Genomic DNA, 16264 nt, shown 5'->3' with positions numbered 1-16264 from the left:
TTCCATTTTCTTCTTGCCATACACAGTAGTTTGGACGTTGGTGGTCAAACTTAGGGAGACAATTAGCACACTCTGTTTTCTGTCTAGTGTGGATGCTTCTCATGTGAGCTGCTTTCTCTTATGCCAGCTCCACTGGATATTTCTTTCAACCTCAGTGTCCAGAAGTCTGGCAGGGAGGGATTCTGGAGTGTTGTTAACAGTGCCAACTAAGGCACTGAAAACATCTGAGTGATAGTCTGCTCTGTCTTCACAGAAGGAGGGAGGCACGTCTGCGAGCCAAAGCAGGAGACAGTTGGTCAGCTCATGAGCTAACCTGGGACAGTGATGTGAAATGAGGCCTACAGCTTGCTTCTTTCCTTTTCCTTGTCTGAAGAGCCTATGCATGGACAAGTCTGGAAAGCTGTAGATCGGAGGGATGCCATCTTGCTGGTCATGTCTAGCAGCTTCTAGAAAGTAGGCCTGAAAGGGGACATATCTGAGTGTTGCCACACAAGCTAAAATTGAGCCATTTACCACCGGGGTCACAGTGCAGGGTTATGGTATTTGACTTCAGATCAAGCAGTGTATGTGTCCAAATCCCATTATACTTTGTGCCTACCACTTTTGCAAATGACTTCGGTATTAGAACTTACCTTTATTTCCCTACCAGGTGGTGGGATATAGATTCTGCCTGGAAGAAAGGAAGTAGATAGGTCTGTCTGGTTCTACTGTGCATGGCTTCAGACTATTTTATTTTATGTGGACTTCTATCTCCCCGGCCTGTGTGGTCTTGAGAATTTGTCTTCAGATGTGAAAAGATCCCTTCCACACATAGAAGGATGTTGGGGTGGGTGTTGGTCTGGTGATATGTATTCCGATGCTAATTAATGGCTCCCAAGATCTAGCTGCTGCCCAGAAGAGCACTTTCTCATATATTGTGTGAAGCTTGCCTAAGAAATTATTCCTGTTTGACCAGTCAAAAGCCGATACCTGGGCAGGGTCAGAGGGAGGAAGGTGTGGTGAAGGTTCACAGGCTTTGGAGGGAACAGAAGGATCATGGGAGGAGAAAGCTGACAGGTATCTGAGGAAGAAGGAAGCAGGGCTGTCATAATGGGTTAGCATGAAGAGGAACACATGGCCGGATGGGCATGGATGGAGGAAAATGGCTCAGATGAAGAACATTAGCAAGTATTTTGGAATTACGGATGGGAGGTAGCCCAGATAGAAATTATTAAAACAGATGCCATGATGTGGGGGCTTGGGAGGTAAAGATCGCTTAGGAGATAATATCTGCCATGCTCCCCGGTGAAATAAGGCTATTATAAGATCTATCCATGTCTTTATTAATTGTGATAGCGGGTTAGATATTACCACTGTGATAAGTATAGGCTAGTAATAAACATTACTAGGCCACACTTTTAAATTAACAGCAACAGAAGGACAAGGAACAGAAACTTCTACTGAGAAGCACTTATGTCAGATAAAGTGAAACATCTATTCACTCTCCTGTGGAAAGTGGGAAATCTCCTGTGGGGCCAGGTTCGCCAAAACCTGTATGTGAACTACCGAGAATTTGCCAGTGGATCCATGGATTGGGTATGAAGTATGCAAACTTCTCATCTTAATCTAGATATCAGGACAACTAGAAGGCTAGAATGATCGTTTGATGAGAAGGGGGAAGACTTGAGGAGAAGGCGGGGGAAGAGGATCAATGTTGAATTTGAGATGCTCACTAACCTTTCGAGAAGAAATGTTGAGCTGATGTGAGAACAAGGTCGGGCGGAGGCCCTCTGTCCCTTCTGTGGTGGTGTAGCGGAGGGCTTTGCTATAAATACAGGTGTGTGTCTCATGGATCTAGAGGCTTCGAAGTCTGAGGGAGGGGCTGTGTCTGGTGAGGGCTGTGTCACAGCATTTGTCATTGTTCTTTTAACTTCTGTGTCCTGGGAATTCATTTGGGTAATTCTCTGTGTCGAACATCTCTATAGGATTGGTGGATATTTTTGTGGGCGACAGCTGCTGCCTTGAGTTTTCATATTATTTATATTGTGATGAGATCTGGGCATGAGGACTTTTTTTTTTTGTTGGCTCTGGGTCTCATATGGACAGAGCAGACAGGGGTAGATCCCAGGATGTGTGGGCCAGGTTGGGTCTAAAGGATGGGTATGGCTTAGATGGAATGAAGTCAGGTAGACACAGGGGCTGCTGTGTAGGATGTGTGTCCTGGTTTGAGCCTGGCAGGGAGGACTCATGAAGGAAAGGGCAAGAGCACTGTACTGACTAGACTTTGCTGTGACCGTCACTACATCTGCAATTAACTAAAACACCTGTGAGGGATTTTTTTCCTTTTCCTTTATTTATTTTTATATTATGAGCCTAGACTGATGTTTTGCCTGCATGTATGTCTGTGTGAAGGGGTTGAATCTCCAGGAACTGGAATTACAGACAGTTGTAAACTTCCATGTGGGTGCTGGGAGTCAAACTCAGGTTCTCTGGAAAAGCAGGCAGTGTTTTAAACCTCTGAGCCATCTCTCCAGCCCAAGGACCTTTAAAAAAAACTAAATAAATCATTTGAAGTGAGAAGACCCACTTTTAATCTGGATCTTTTGAGGCGAGAAGATCCACCTTTAATCCCAGCCAGTTTGTCATGAGGATGGATGGTTATCTCTGATCTCTTCTTACACCCTCGGCGACACCCACGTTCTTAATATCTGTCTGCCCTCTTCCTGCATATATCTGCTTTCTCTTGTTCTGTTAGGTTCTTAAAGAGAAGGCAAGGGCTACGACGGGGAATTTTTCTGGGATTTTCCAGGCACAACATTTATAGAATCAGCTTGTAGGGACCTGGAAATCAGCCCAAGACACCCTAAGACCAAGTTCTCAGCACAAGGAAGATTTATTTGACCCAGAGGGACAGAGGGCAGGGATTAAGAGACAAAGACAGGAGATAGAGGATCAAGGAGAAAGGAAAGGAAACAGGGTGAGGGAGCAGGGATATTTGTCACAGAGGGACAAAAAACTGCCCTGGACAGAGAGGAGACAGACGTGGCCCATAGGCAAATGGTCGGTTTATAGAGGAAAATGGAAAATTCTAAGTTAGAATTGGTGCTTAATTTTAATTGCTCATGTTAATCAGGTGAGCCAAAGGGGGCTTTGGATTGCAGAACTTTAACACTTTGAAAGCTGGACCTCTGTAGTCAACCTCAAGAAGAGCAAGGGGCCAAATAAGGGAATAGACCTTGGTGGCTACCTTTAGGAATGATTTTCTTTTGCAAGGCAGGGAGAATCAGGGAGAAGCACAAGACCTGCCAGAGCCACGCTCAACACAGCTGGCCAGAGAGTCTCTTCTCTGCTGGTGTCCAGGGACTAGGAAGGAAAGCCCAACCATAATGGCATCTCCCTCCATGGCTGTCTGCTGAGCCTGTGGTCAGAGCTAAGGAGACAACGCACAGAACACGGCTCTCTGTGTAGGGTCCATGTTTCCCCCATGAGCTTCTCTTCCCCTTCCAGAGCCCTCTGCTCACTTGCTTCATCCTCAAAGGCTAAAGACTGGATCAGCTGCTGTACCAGGCAGAGAGGGCCCCTGCAGGGTTGCTGCTGACAGTGTCAGCTAGGGCACTGTGTGAACCTCGTGGTGATGCCCATTCTGTCTTCAGGGAAGGAAGAGAGGGGTGTCTGGGGGCCCAGGTGGAAGGCATTGGCCAGCACAGGAGCTAACCCAGGACAGCAGTGTGGATGGGCTCAGGCTCTGCAGGCTGCTCCTCTCCTTCTCCTTGGCTGATGATGCTATTCAAGGATGGGCCTGGGAAGCTGCAGAGCTGAGGAAGGCATCTCACCAGTCAGGTCTGGCAGCTTCTGAATAGTGAGTCTGTGTAATCTGTAATTTAACTTTATAGTCAGTCATAATATATCACCAAACAGGTGAAGGTTATTAACTATGCACAATGGCACCAGCGGGGGTATAGCTCAGGGGTAGAGCATTTGACTGCAGATCAAGAGGTCCCTGGTTCAAATCCAGGTGCCCCCTTTTCACACGATTTTGGATGTTAATTGACCACACTCATGACGTAGACCTACTTTTCTTCTTGTCTTCAAAGGCTTGAGATTCACCCTAGTGAGGGCACAGCTCTGCCATTACCCAACAGGTCCCTCATGTGACAGCTGACTGTGTGTCACCATTGGATCTCAAGTGTTTCAGGTGATCAAGTCTTCAGCATTTTTAGAATGTAGAGTGAGTTCCCTAAACCTAAAAAGCAGGGCTGTATTAGGAAGAACCATTAGTGGTTCTCAGAGTGAGGAATCAACATACCAATGCATCAGGCAGCATCAAAGGACCTAAACAAAATAAAGTGGAGGATACTGGGCTGGTATTCCACCATAGTTGGAGACATCCAATAGGTGCATCAGAGCTGGGAATTCAGAAGCAATGCAGATAGAAGTTTGTTGTTGGAAAAAAGTGAAATTGATCTCTCTCCACAGCTGGAGGCCTTGACTAAATCAGTTCAAGGAAAGTAGAAAACACAAAGCCTTCCAGTTAGAAACATCCTTGAATGTGTGGCTTGGATGGCCCTGATGGAGACTGATTTTACTAAAGTGATGCCTGGTAACTTCTCTTAGATGGAAAAGAGCATCCCAGAAAAACAAAGACCATCCTCCTGAAGCCCAGTGTGTCCACATATATGCCACTGAGCTGCATCATGATCATGGCCATTGAAAAATGGGGTCAGATCATTGGATCCCATATGGGAGCTCTGATGAGCCTTGACTCTCTGACCTGCTCCCTACACCTGTCCAATCCAGACTGAGGAGAAGGCACAGCCTCTGGCTTACTGTAGAAACTCAAATTGTGATTCATGGTGGAAAAGAACCCATGAGATGAATGAGGGGCCTGTGGGGCTGGAGCAGGAAAATCAGAGTCTGAGTTCGCTGGGGATGGGTCAGCTTTACTGACATGTACAGCATATTATGCGATCCACAAGGTAACACAGGTGAAATGCACCTAGGAAACTCACACCACTTGGGTATTCCTTAAGTTAGAGTGTTTGACTGCAGACTCAGGTCCTGAGTTCAAATTCTGAAAATCCCCACTGTTGCTTCTCTTCATTTGTAAGCCTAAAATTATCTTCTTCCTTTAGGTTTCTGTTTATAAGTCACCTCCACACTGTTCTTTTTTCAATCCTGTCAGTGTCCTTTGGAAACATCGGCTATGAATCATAAGTGAGAATCCCATTAATGGTTAATGATCTGTGTCTATTTCAGAAGTTTTTAATTAGTTGCACCATACACCTTACATCTTGGAGGGATGTTCTGAATAAGACCTTGTTCAGTAATTTTGTTGCAATTTAGTCGGTCAGTTTGTCCCTCTCTCCATACTGTGTAGCACTATCATGTCATTCAGCCTTTTTCCTTTTTTTCTTAAATTTTATGTGTATGGGTGTTTTTCCTGAATGTATGTCTGTACATCACATAGTTGCCTTGTGCTCAAGGAGACCAGACCACTGTATCAGACCTTCTGGGGATGGAGTTAGAGAGTGTTGTAAACTGCCATGTGGGTGCTAGGAATCAGACCTGAGTCCTCTGCAGGAGCAGCCTGTGCTCTTTGCATTGAGTGTCATTCCAGCCCATCAGTCCCGTCTCATGTTTCCACCCTTCAGTTTTGTTTCTCTTTTCTTGGTGGTCAATTCTTTCACTTTGGTTTTCTTTCTTCCTACTGTGTTCCTTGGCCTATGAGTCCTCTGTCCTTCAGGGTTTAATGTCCCCAGTAATATAATGTCTGTGACAAAATCAGTTTGCTTTAGCCTCAGATACCAGATTACAGGATACCATATCTCTTGTCCTGGTCACTTGTGGCCTTCCAAGTTCCCCTCACACCACAAGCAGTGTGTGAGGAAAAGACCCAGGTAGTTGGGATTCATCACACAGAGGGAGCAGATCTGTCATCACCCATCAGCTTGCTCACCAGTGTAAGGTGCATCCCAGATGGCTGTATGTGTTTCTTGAATCTCAAATCTTTCCTGTAAACAAGTCTTCATTGTAGGTAGAAGGTGGAGTTTCCTAACCTGAGGTTGGTATGGAAGTGCTGGTTTCTTAGTTATGTTATGATAACATGTTTTTGCTTCAACTCCAGGTGTGGGATATGGGATTGCCCACAATAGCAGACAATTTGGCTTGAGCAGATTGAAAATGGTATGGTCTTTGCTAGCTGAAGTTAGTTTAATTCTGAGAAATCTTGAGAAGATATAAATGTGAGAGTCCAGAGAGAAACAGGTGTCTCAGAGAAGGAAGAAGAATGCTGCTGCTCCCCTACCCCTGCTGCTCCTGGTTGCTGTTGAGGCAGTATGAGAAGAAGTCAGAGATCTCCTCAAATGAAGACTGGACTTGACTCCAAGGAACTACATCCCTAACAGCAGGAAGTAGCTAAAGGGACCTGAGCCCCTTCTCCCCACTACCCTTCCTCTCCTACCTGGTGTTGGGGTGTTGGAAGTGATTGGGGTGCTGAAGGGAAAAAGAAATATAAGGAAACCAAAACAAAAATAGAGTCTACACTAGTCCATGGAAATTTCAGTAGAATGTACCAGAATCTTGAACCCTGTATGAAACCCAGCACAGCATCTCAAATGGGCAGCGAGCATTGACCCTAAAGAGATGGGGATGAAGAGTGGGCTGTTCTCTGCCTCTACTAGAGAACTCTGTTGGTTCTTCAGACCTGGGGATTGGGAATCCCAGGCTGTGAGGGTGAAGCAACAAGCCACCTGGATTCCAGGCTGCTCTTTGCCCTGGTGGGCACCCAATTGTGGCCTTTGGCTGTCACTTCCTCTAATTAGTCAAGATTTGCACTGTGGAAGCCATGCTTCAGTATTTTATGTTTCACTCCATAGAACAAAATTCCCACCAAAGATCTGAGCTTTTCACAGGCAGCATCTGGTACAACACCTTCTGAAGGGCCAAGCAAAGCCTGACAGTGCTGCAGCGCCGCTGTACAATGGACAGCTCCACAGACTTCAGGCTTTGCTGCAGACACAGAAGGAGCTGCAGACCCCTCTACTGTGTGGAGGCCTCAGCTGTTTCTGCATGGCGACTAACTAAGATTACATAAAACCAAAATTGAAAACAATAATCAAATTACCACAAAGCTGTCTAGTTGCTGACTCAGCAGGCATTCCCATTTGTGGCACTAGCCTGATAATATGACTTGGATATGTACATTTAAGTACATTTTCCTAACCTATATGAAAAAGACAGACATGAGGGCACATGTATGGGATCCAAGCACTCCACAGGAAGATGAGAGTTGGAGACAGGAGACCAGTTAGCCTGAGGTATGCATCCCACTTTCAACCAATAAGACAGACTCTGCTTCAAATAAAGCAGAAGGTGAGGTGTGATGCCCCAGGCTCTCCTCTTACCTCCCCACATACTCCATGACATATACATGCTCTGACATACAAATACATCATACGTGCACACCCACTCACCAGTTTCCCCATCTGTCTTACACACTCATTTTCATTAGTAGTGAGTCAGGTTCCCCAGGACACTGGAGATGAGAAGTCACAGAGCGTCCCCGGGTGATGCCGTATGGGGATGTGGTGCTAATGAGGAGAGCCTGCACAGGTACAGGGCACAAGTCTCTGGCTGAGCAATTGCTTACAGGTCAGACAATTCCTGACTCAAGCTTGTATCCTGCCAGACTCACCACTGTACTTGTCATGTTCCTGAGACCACAGACTCTGACTCTCTCTTCTTCCCACTCTGAGGAGTGAGTGTGTGTTTCGGGTTACTTCCTCTTCTGCTACAGTGAGGGATTCTGTAAATGGAGACCGAGACCAAGGAAGATGGAGACAGTGGAGGCAGCTCCATCCCTGCACCATGAATGTGACCCTATGGCTATGGCTTGGTTATTATGAGGTGTGTCTTGCTTGGGCCTGAGTTAATCAATGCTTTTTACATCTGTAGAATAGAATTGTTTATATAAAATTCCTAGGTATAAAGAACCCATGAAGCCAGGTGTGGTGGCCTGTAATCTGAGCACTAAGGGAGGCAGAGGCAGGTGGAGAGCTGTGAGTTTGAGGCCGGCCTGGTTCGCAAAGTGAGTCTAGGAAAACAAAGGCTACACAGGAAAACCTTGTCTCAAAATAAACAAACAAACAAACAAACAAATAAACAAAAAACCCTGTGCATCTCACACATCCCTAGAGCTTCTTAGAGACACAGGTTATCCTGAGGTTCTCTTCCCAGAGAATCTCGTTTAGGTTTTCTCAAGTGGGAACCAGTCTTGAGGGACTGTACCCTTGTGTGGGAGTTCTGTTAAGTTTTCTTAAGGGTGAGTCATACTCACAGAAGTCACCAATTCCATGTATTATGCATCTCAGACAGGGAAGCTATGGAGTTTATTCAGTACACCTCAACTAATAGAGACCTCAGAGCTTCACTGACGTCCCACCTAAGGTGAATGTGGTACGTTAAACATCAAAATCATATTTAAGAAAGGGGGCACCTGGATTTGAACCAGGGACCTCTTGATCTGCAGTAAAATGCTCTACCTCTGAGCTATTACCCCACTTACAAGCAAGGTAGCCTTTCAATCTCTTCAACATTAGCACCACACCCGGGCTATATATGTGTTCATGAGCTATTGCTTCCTCTAATGATCTTGAACCTGGCAAGATTTTTTCTATTTAAGTCTGCCCTCCACTCTTCTCCTATCCAAGCTTAGGTAGTCCACCTTGATGCCCATTCTCATGGGGTATGGTAAGGAAATCATCAGTTTTGACCTAATAAACATGCTTATCTGTGGGGTTTTCCTTAAGTTCACACAAAGTGGCCAACACAAGAGCTACTTGTTCTGTGTCTTCAATAACCCAAACCTGCACCCCAGAGAGAACGTTATCTGGCCTCCAAAACATCAGGAGGGTGCTCATTACTTTACCCCATTGTTTATTCAATAATAGCGGAACTTAGTAACTTCTGATCACTATCAACCATGTTGAGGATTCAAACAAAGATAAGTCTTTTTCTTTTGTCCTCAGAGTCTAAGTATAATTAGGAGTCAAATTCGTGGGTCATGTCTTTTCTGAGAAGTAGAAGGAGCCGAAACGCAGGTAGGAGAACTGGAAGTGAGGAGCAGGCTGTCTTGGGGCTCAGGAAAGACTTCCTGAGGGGATGGCTAGGGAAAGTTGACAGAAGAAGTCCATTCAACTTCACAGGACTCCTCTATGCTGCCCTCCTGCACTGGGTGAGCTTAACAGAGCTGTAGAGTGTAGCCTGTGCCACGTGTGACCCAGTTGTGTCTCACAGTGAGTTTTATACTAGCTCCTCTCAGAGAACAAAGAAACAAAGAATACACAGCGTAAGACAACACAATGTATTATATGTCTCTATGTTAATCAATGCTTCAATTTAGTCTTTTGTATCCAAAAAAGTCAATAAGAAGGGGGCACCTGGATTTGAACCAGGGACCTCTTGATCTGCAGTCAAATGCTCTACCCCTGAGCTATACCCCCAGCTGCTTCATATATATTTAATAAACACCTAACCATCTTTGAACCTGTATAGCCACTCCCTTATACATACTTGCGAATGCTCTAATAGAATGTGCTTTCCCCTGTGAGGCTCTGGATTGAGCCAACTCTGCACACCTGCCTACCACCTCCTCATGACCAGCTCCCTCCTATCCTAGTTCACAGCTGAGACAGAACACCAATACCTGGAAGTCTGCATTTAGTTCATTCTACAGACTCACTCATAAAAGCCAAACTGAAAGGCCTGGTGTTGAGCAATTGATGTCTTACCAGGGAGAGAAACGTGTGTTCTTTAAGGGTGTGGCTCATGGTAAGTCAACCATATGGCACTGGTTGGCTCCACACAAAGCTGCATATGGACAGCATGCATTGGAGGACAGAAAGCCTGGGGAGTAAAGGTGAGATGGCTCTGTGTGGAAAGAGTTAAGAGAAGGAGTTGAAGGTGAATATGGTTATGACACATTGTATAAAATACTCAAAGAATTAAAGGAAATATTTTAAAAGAAACATGTTGTGGAGAAGAACCAATAGCTTTGGGTATAGCTGGAGATGTGATGGTGGGATTCATGAGACCCCCTCTGGCCACTAATTCAACAAGATATAATCCACTACTTGCACTGGAGGTTTTATTTACTGTCACTTAAGTTCCTTTCCTATAACTATACATTTTGTGATGTTTCTACAGTAGTTGGTTTCTGTATAGTTTTTAAAAGAGCAAAGCTAGTTGTCCCTCCCCACAGTCCTTCCCTTATCTTCTCTCCCATCCTCCTTAGTATTTAAGTCTTGATATTCTAACTCCTCTATATGACTTTATAGTCTTCTATCCTACTTCACCTTCTTTAAGCAGATCCCTTCCTCCACATTGGTCCCTCTTTAGCTGATTGTTTCTAACTCCTTCCATTTTCCTGAAACTTTCAAAACTTCATTTTTCATAATGGACAAATAATATTACATTGTGTAAATTGCCATATTTCTATTATCCATTCATCAGTTGATAGACATCTGGGTTGTTTCCAATTTTTTTGACCATTATGAGCACAGCAGAAATGAAAATGAGATGAACAAATATCTCTCTAGTAAGATGAGGATTCTGGAGTATATACCAATGAGTGGCATACCTTGTCCTGAGGTAGATTGATTTTCTGAAGTTAAATCTTACTCATGTTGTAAAATACATAAAAGTTGGGCTCAACTCCTTTATCCCTACTGTCACGTGCTCACGGTGCTGGAAGGTACTCTGCACACTACCAGAGGAGAAAGTTCATCATAAATTTCACCCAGGATACAACCCTCTTACTGACCACAGTCACCTGCATATAGGACATACTGGCTCAAGACTGACACAACTGCTATGGGAGTAACAACAACTTTTTAAAAAGTTCATAAGGCCTCCTCCATTAGATGGAACCCACTAGAGTGGCCATTAGACTGAGACTAGTATATCATATGCCCTAGGGGGAAAAACTCCTACTATTATTCTAAAGAAACAGCCGGGCATGGTGGCACATGCCTTTATTCCTAGCACTCAGGAGGCAGAGGTAGGTGGATCACTGTGAGTTTGAGGCCAGCCTGGTCTACAAAGCAAGTCCAGGACAGCCAAGGTTACACGAGAGAAACCCTGTCTCAAAAAAAAAAAAAAAAAAAAGAAAAGAAAAGAAAAGAAAGAAAGAAAGAAAGAAACAAGAAGCATCGCATCCCAGTGAAATGACTCCTAATGACTTACTGCTACACCCACAGGCCAGTGCTTTGATCAACCCACATAAGAGAAACTTGTTCTTGCATGAGATGGACATTAACACAGACCCACAGCTGGACAGTGGACAGAGGTGAGAGACTTTGGAGCACTCAGACCTAAATGGGATGCCTTTATCAAACTTCTACACTCAAGTCAGGGTCTGATGAGGCAGAAAGGTTGGAAGAGCCAAAGGTGGTGGATGACTGCAAGGAAGCAGTGTTATTTGTAGTTCCTTGTGCTTCTTTTCATTGCAGATCTGCAAAGGAATGATCGGTAATAACCTATAACATCATTAACATGAGGTAGTCTTAGAATCTCCTCTGCCAACAATATTATTCCAAACTCTTCAATTTAGCCACTGGAAGCAGACACATAATTTGCCAAAATATCTTAAGAATGTTATTATTCCTTCCCTCTGAAACATTTTGATGCCGACCCTCACATCCTAACTGCTCTGAGCACTATTCTTTTCCAAGCTCCTTTTCAAGTGATCATTGAGTCCCATTGACAGCATTCACCTGCTTTCCTAATCCTAAGTCCCAGCCTCCCCCATATTCCTCCAATAAGCAGCATGGTCAGGCCTGCCATGTCAGTAACACAGGCTCTAGTGTCAGCTTCTCCTACTTACTATTCCGTGTTACTGTAGTGTTACATACATAGTTACTATACTATTCTATTTCCTCAAAGACACATCAATATGAAGCCAATGTATAGAAAGCATTGAATTTGGTGATGTTTACAGTTTCTGAGTTTAGCCCATGGACATCATGGTGGGAAGCATGGTAGCAGGTAGGCAAGCATGTCACTAGGGCAATAACTGAGAGTTTACATCTGATGTGCAAGCAGGAAGCAGAGAGGAAGATTGGGCCTGATGGGGATTTTGAAACCTCAAGGTCCTCTCCCAGTGACAGATCTCCTCCGACACGGTCACACCTCCTAAACCTCCCTAAACGATTCTTCCAGTTGGGGACCACACACTTCAATATATAAACCCATGGAGACAATTGTTATTATCTATCACATTATTGTATAAAATTAAATATATATGGACTATCAGTATATCGCGTGGATAGAAGCAAGGCCTTTTTAGGCATATGGAGGCTAGAATTTTACTTCCAGTCACTTCTAGAAGGAAGGGTTCATGTCCCAAAAGAAACAGGGTCATTTTTATTAGAAACTTTTAAGAACTTAGGATCTGGGAAAGAGACACTTCCACACAGAAGAGATGGTGGAAAGGAAGAATGCTCTGGTTAAGGTGAAGTTAGTCACAGGTCTTGACTGTGCAGTGTGCTTTGGGGGCAACAGGAACAAAAGGAGCAGGAGCCTGGGTCACTACTAGAGAACAGAAAGTAGAAATGTTCATTACCTGTGATGCATGCATGGAAAATTGTTCTGAAACATACCACATAGAGAAGTCAATGTTTATAGAAGATGTAGATACATAGAGTTAATAAAACATTAACTTCAGGAAAAACAAATCTTCCTGACATAAACACAGAAGGTCATTCAACATAATGTGGGAACAGGACTGTCATGAGAAAGTGAGAATGGATGAAGGCATGACAGTATGATCCTCATCAACAAATCAGTTACTTACTAATGTCTAGACACATTAAAATAAGGCCTGCCACTCAGAGGAAGGATGTGGCAGTCAGAGGAAGCCTAGCAGGCTACCAAGAAGAGACTTGATACCCTATGAGCACATACAGTGGGATGAGGTCCCCCTCAGTCACAAATATAGGGGAGGGGAATAGGGGGAAGAGGGAGGGAGGAAGGAATGGGAGGATACAAGGGATGGGATAACAATTTAGATGAAATGTGGATAAATTAATAAAATATATATAAAACAAAAAATAATAAAATAAGGCCTATCAGGCTATATGTGTTTTATGTAACAGCACAGGAAAGACTAGAAGAAAATAATTGAATTGTACAATACACTTTGATTAAAAATATATGACAGTGATATGAAGACCTGGGTAGAGGTCATAGCGTCAGCATTCCCTATCCCACTGTGTCCTCCTGCTCTGCTGTTAGAGGTCCTCCATGATCCTCTGAGGCCTGAAGAGACATCTTCTGTATCTACCCAGCAGACAACCTCAGAGGCTAACACAGAGATCATCCATAGGCAGGAGATATATTTCCACATATGTCTCAAAAGTAGTTAGGTAGGGTGTCTCATATAGAAGGCTTGTGGTATCTATTACTGAAGAGTTCAGGCATGTAAGCCTAAAAGACCCTTTTATTAGCTTATCTGCATATCTCCAATTCTGCTGTATCCACAGGCTGATCTGTGGGGGAGTAGTGACATGACATCAGAGAACAGAGGTGGAGACACTGTGGCCTGGAGGGGAACCAGTCTGGGATGAGTTTGAGGAGGCAGCAGTTCTGGTCTTATCAAATCTTGAGAGATGAGTAGAAACTAAATAATAAATTTTAGGAAATGTTGAGTGTGATGATGAACTTGAAAGGTTCTTACCAAAATCTGTGACAAGAGGCAGTCTAGCTCAGGCATTTGACTGCAGATCAAGAGGTTCCTGGTTCAAATCCAGGTTCCCCCTACATCAGTTCGTTTTTTATTCATGGAGATATCACACACACTCAGTCCTATGTTTTTTAAAATTCATTCCAGTTATGGTCCTCACCAGAGCTGAGAGCTATAGGCCACACATCATGTGGTTAGATAGCTGTCTCCCGTTTCTTCCTACATGCTCACTTTCCTTCCCATTTTTATTATCTGTCTCCCCTATGTCCTCCAGAGATCTAGTATCTCTCATTATGTTGTTTTCTAATGAGCGGACAAGGACTATGATAAAGGATTCTGGTAATTTCTGGGCACACCGGGGACAGAGATAGCCAGTGTCCCGAGGCCAGGAAGGAAAGCCCAACTATAAAAGTCTCTCCCTCCATGGCTGTCTGCTGAGCCTGTGGTCAGAGCTAAGGGGACAACTCAGAGAACACAGCTCTCTGTGTAGGGTCCATGTTTCCCCCATGACCTTCTCTTCCCCTTCCAGAGCCCACCGCTCACTTGCTTCATCCTCAAAGGCTAACGACTGGCTCAGCTGCTGTACCAGGCAGAGAGGGATCCTGCAGTGTTGCTGCTGACAGTGTCAGCTAGGGCACTGTGTGAATCTCTGGGTAATGCCCATTCTGTCTTCAGGGAAGGAAGAGAGGGGTGTCTGTCGATTCAGGACAGCAGTGTGGATGGGCTCAGGCTCTGCAGGCTGCTCCTCTCCTTCTCCTTGGCTGATGATGCTATTCAAGGATGGGCCTGGGAAGCTGCAGACCTGAGGAAGGCTCTCACCAGTCAGGTCTGGCAGCTTCTGGAAAGTGGGTCTGTGAGATCTGTAATTTAACTTTATAGTCAGTCGTAATATATCACTACTCAGATGAAAATTATTAACTGTGTACACTGTGGTACCAGCAGGGGTATAGCTCAGGGGTAGAGCATTTGACTGCAGATCAAGAGGTCCCTGGTTCAAATCCAGGTGCCCCCTTTTCATCTGATTTTTAAGGTTTACTGAACATACACATGGTACAGACCTACTTTTCCTCCTGTCTCCAATGACTTGAGATCCTTCAGATCCCTCATGTGACAGCTGGTTGTCTGTGGTCACAGGATCTCAAGCCTTTCAGTTGAGCAAATTGTCAGAATTTTCAGAGTTTAGAGTGAGTTCCCTAAACCTAGAAAAGCAGGCCTGTATTAGAAAGAACAGTGGTTCTCAAAGTGTGAAATCAACACACCAAATGAATTGGGCAGCATCAAAGTATCCTAAAGAAAATGGAGTATGGCATGCTGGGGTGGTACTCCACTGAAGTTGGAGACATCCAAAAGGGTCATCAAAGCTAGGAGTGTGGGAGTCCAGACATTCAGGTGGAGGAGTATGAGAGCCATTGATCACATAGATTTCATAGATCAAGGGATCCCAAAGTGCGCAAGGGATGGTTTGCATCTAGCCGTGGCTATGACTGGCATTTGTTCTACAGGCCTAGCATCTGTAGTATAGCAGCCTTGTGTCCTGGAATGAAGTTCCCACCCAGACATCCTGACTTTCATGACAGCTGTTTCCACAGCTCAGTGGGAATGGCCCAGCAGATCCTGACCATGCTGGATGTCTGCTTGGTACCATGGACAGCTCATCTGCTTGCTGTTTCTACTGAAGACACAGCTTGAACATGGAGACTCCCCTCCACTGTGCTGATGGTCTCAGCTCTTTCTACAGAGTGACAGAGATTCCATACAAACAAACACAGAATCAAATCAGCACAGTTCTGTGGTCACAGTGTGCCTGTTTCTCATGTGTATTGCCATGTCAGTGACAAACTCCTGTGGAGTTTTGGAGGATGCTGTTAGCATGTCTCATGTCTCACATGAGCCTTTATTGGGATATTTTCCTGTAACAAGTGACATGGCCTAAGAAGATCCAAAAGAGAGTATTTAGATCTATACAGCCTTGCTTTGACTTCAACATGATAATGGTAATATGTATTGTCTTTGAGAGAGATCAAAATAAAACAGACCTAGGTAAAAAACCGAGGCTGTTAAATTACATCAGTCTATACTTATATGACTTCAAACTGCAGAATAAACAGGTAACATAATTTGCTGATCCCTCCACATGGGAATAGCTCTGAGACTGGCTGGGACATGAAAATGTCTACAGCCAGGATGTCAACTGTGCATGGCCAGTATCTCATTGGCTATAAAATCCTTAGGACTTACCATGCCATTCTTTTGAATGGCATGCATAAAAATTGGTTTTACATAGAATCATCTTTAATTGAACTGTGCTCAGTGCACAGCTCATAAATATCTTATTACAAAATATATAATACCCTTGAAAGTTTATATATTTTTACAGAGCAAGAGGACACAGACAATAAAATAAGACAAATATCCCAGGTGATCCTGCCTTACATATATGGCCTCAGTGACTATGTTTCCTTGAGAATCTTCATCTGGGACAATTTCAAAACAACTGTGTAGATCACTCAGCATCACAGACTGTTCCAATCAGGACTTCAGTTAAGC

At 44.2% G+C, this 16264-nt stretch overlaps 3 non-coding genes across 3 annotated transcripts; 2 read left to right on the top strand and 1 right to left on the bottom strand.

Annotated features, from left to right (window-relative positions):
* The first annotated feature begins 3931 nt into the window (after positions 1-3931).
* Positions 3932-4003, top strand: Trnac-gca (transfer RNA cysteine (anticodon GCA)). The gene has a single exon. It is a non-coding gene; the product is annotated as a tRNA-Cys (tRNA).
* Positions 4004-9407: 5404 nt separating this feature from the next.
* On the bottom strand, positions 9408-9479 carry Trnac-gca (transfer RNA cysteine (anticodon GCA)). Its single transcript has one exon. It is a non-coding gene; the product is annotated as a tRNA-Cys (tRNA).
* A 5178-nt stretch (positions 9480-14657) lies between these two features.
* Trnac-gca (transfer RNA cysteine (anticodon GCA)) lies at positions 14658-14729 on the top strand. The gene has a single exon. It is a non-coding gene; the product is annotated as a tRNA-Cys (tRNA).
* The last annotated feature ends 1535 nt before the right edge of the window (positions 14730-16264 follow it).

The sequence above is a fragment of the Acomys russatus genome, chromosome 10 (assembly GCF_903995435.1).
Source record: "Acomys russatus chromosome 10, mAcoRus1.1, whole genome shotgun sequence".
Classification (NCBI taxonomy): domain Eukaryota; kingdom Metazoa; phylum Chordata; class Mammalia; order Rodentia; family Muridae; genus Acomys; species Acomys russatus.
The sequence above is the reverse complement of the archived record's forward strand: the minus strand, read 5'-3'. Positions and strand labels throughout refer to the sequence as shown.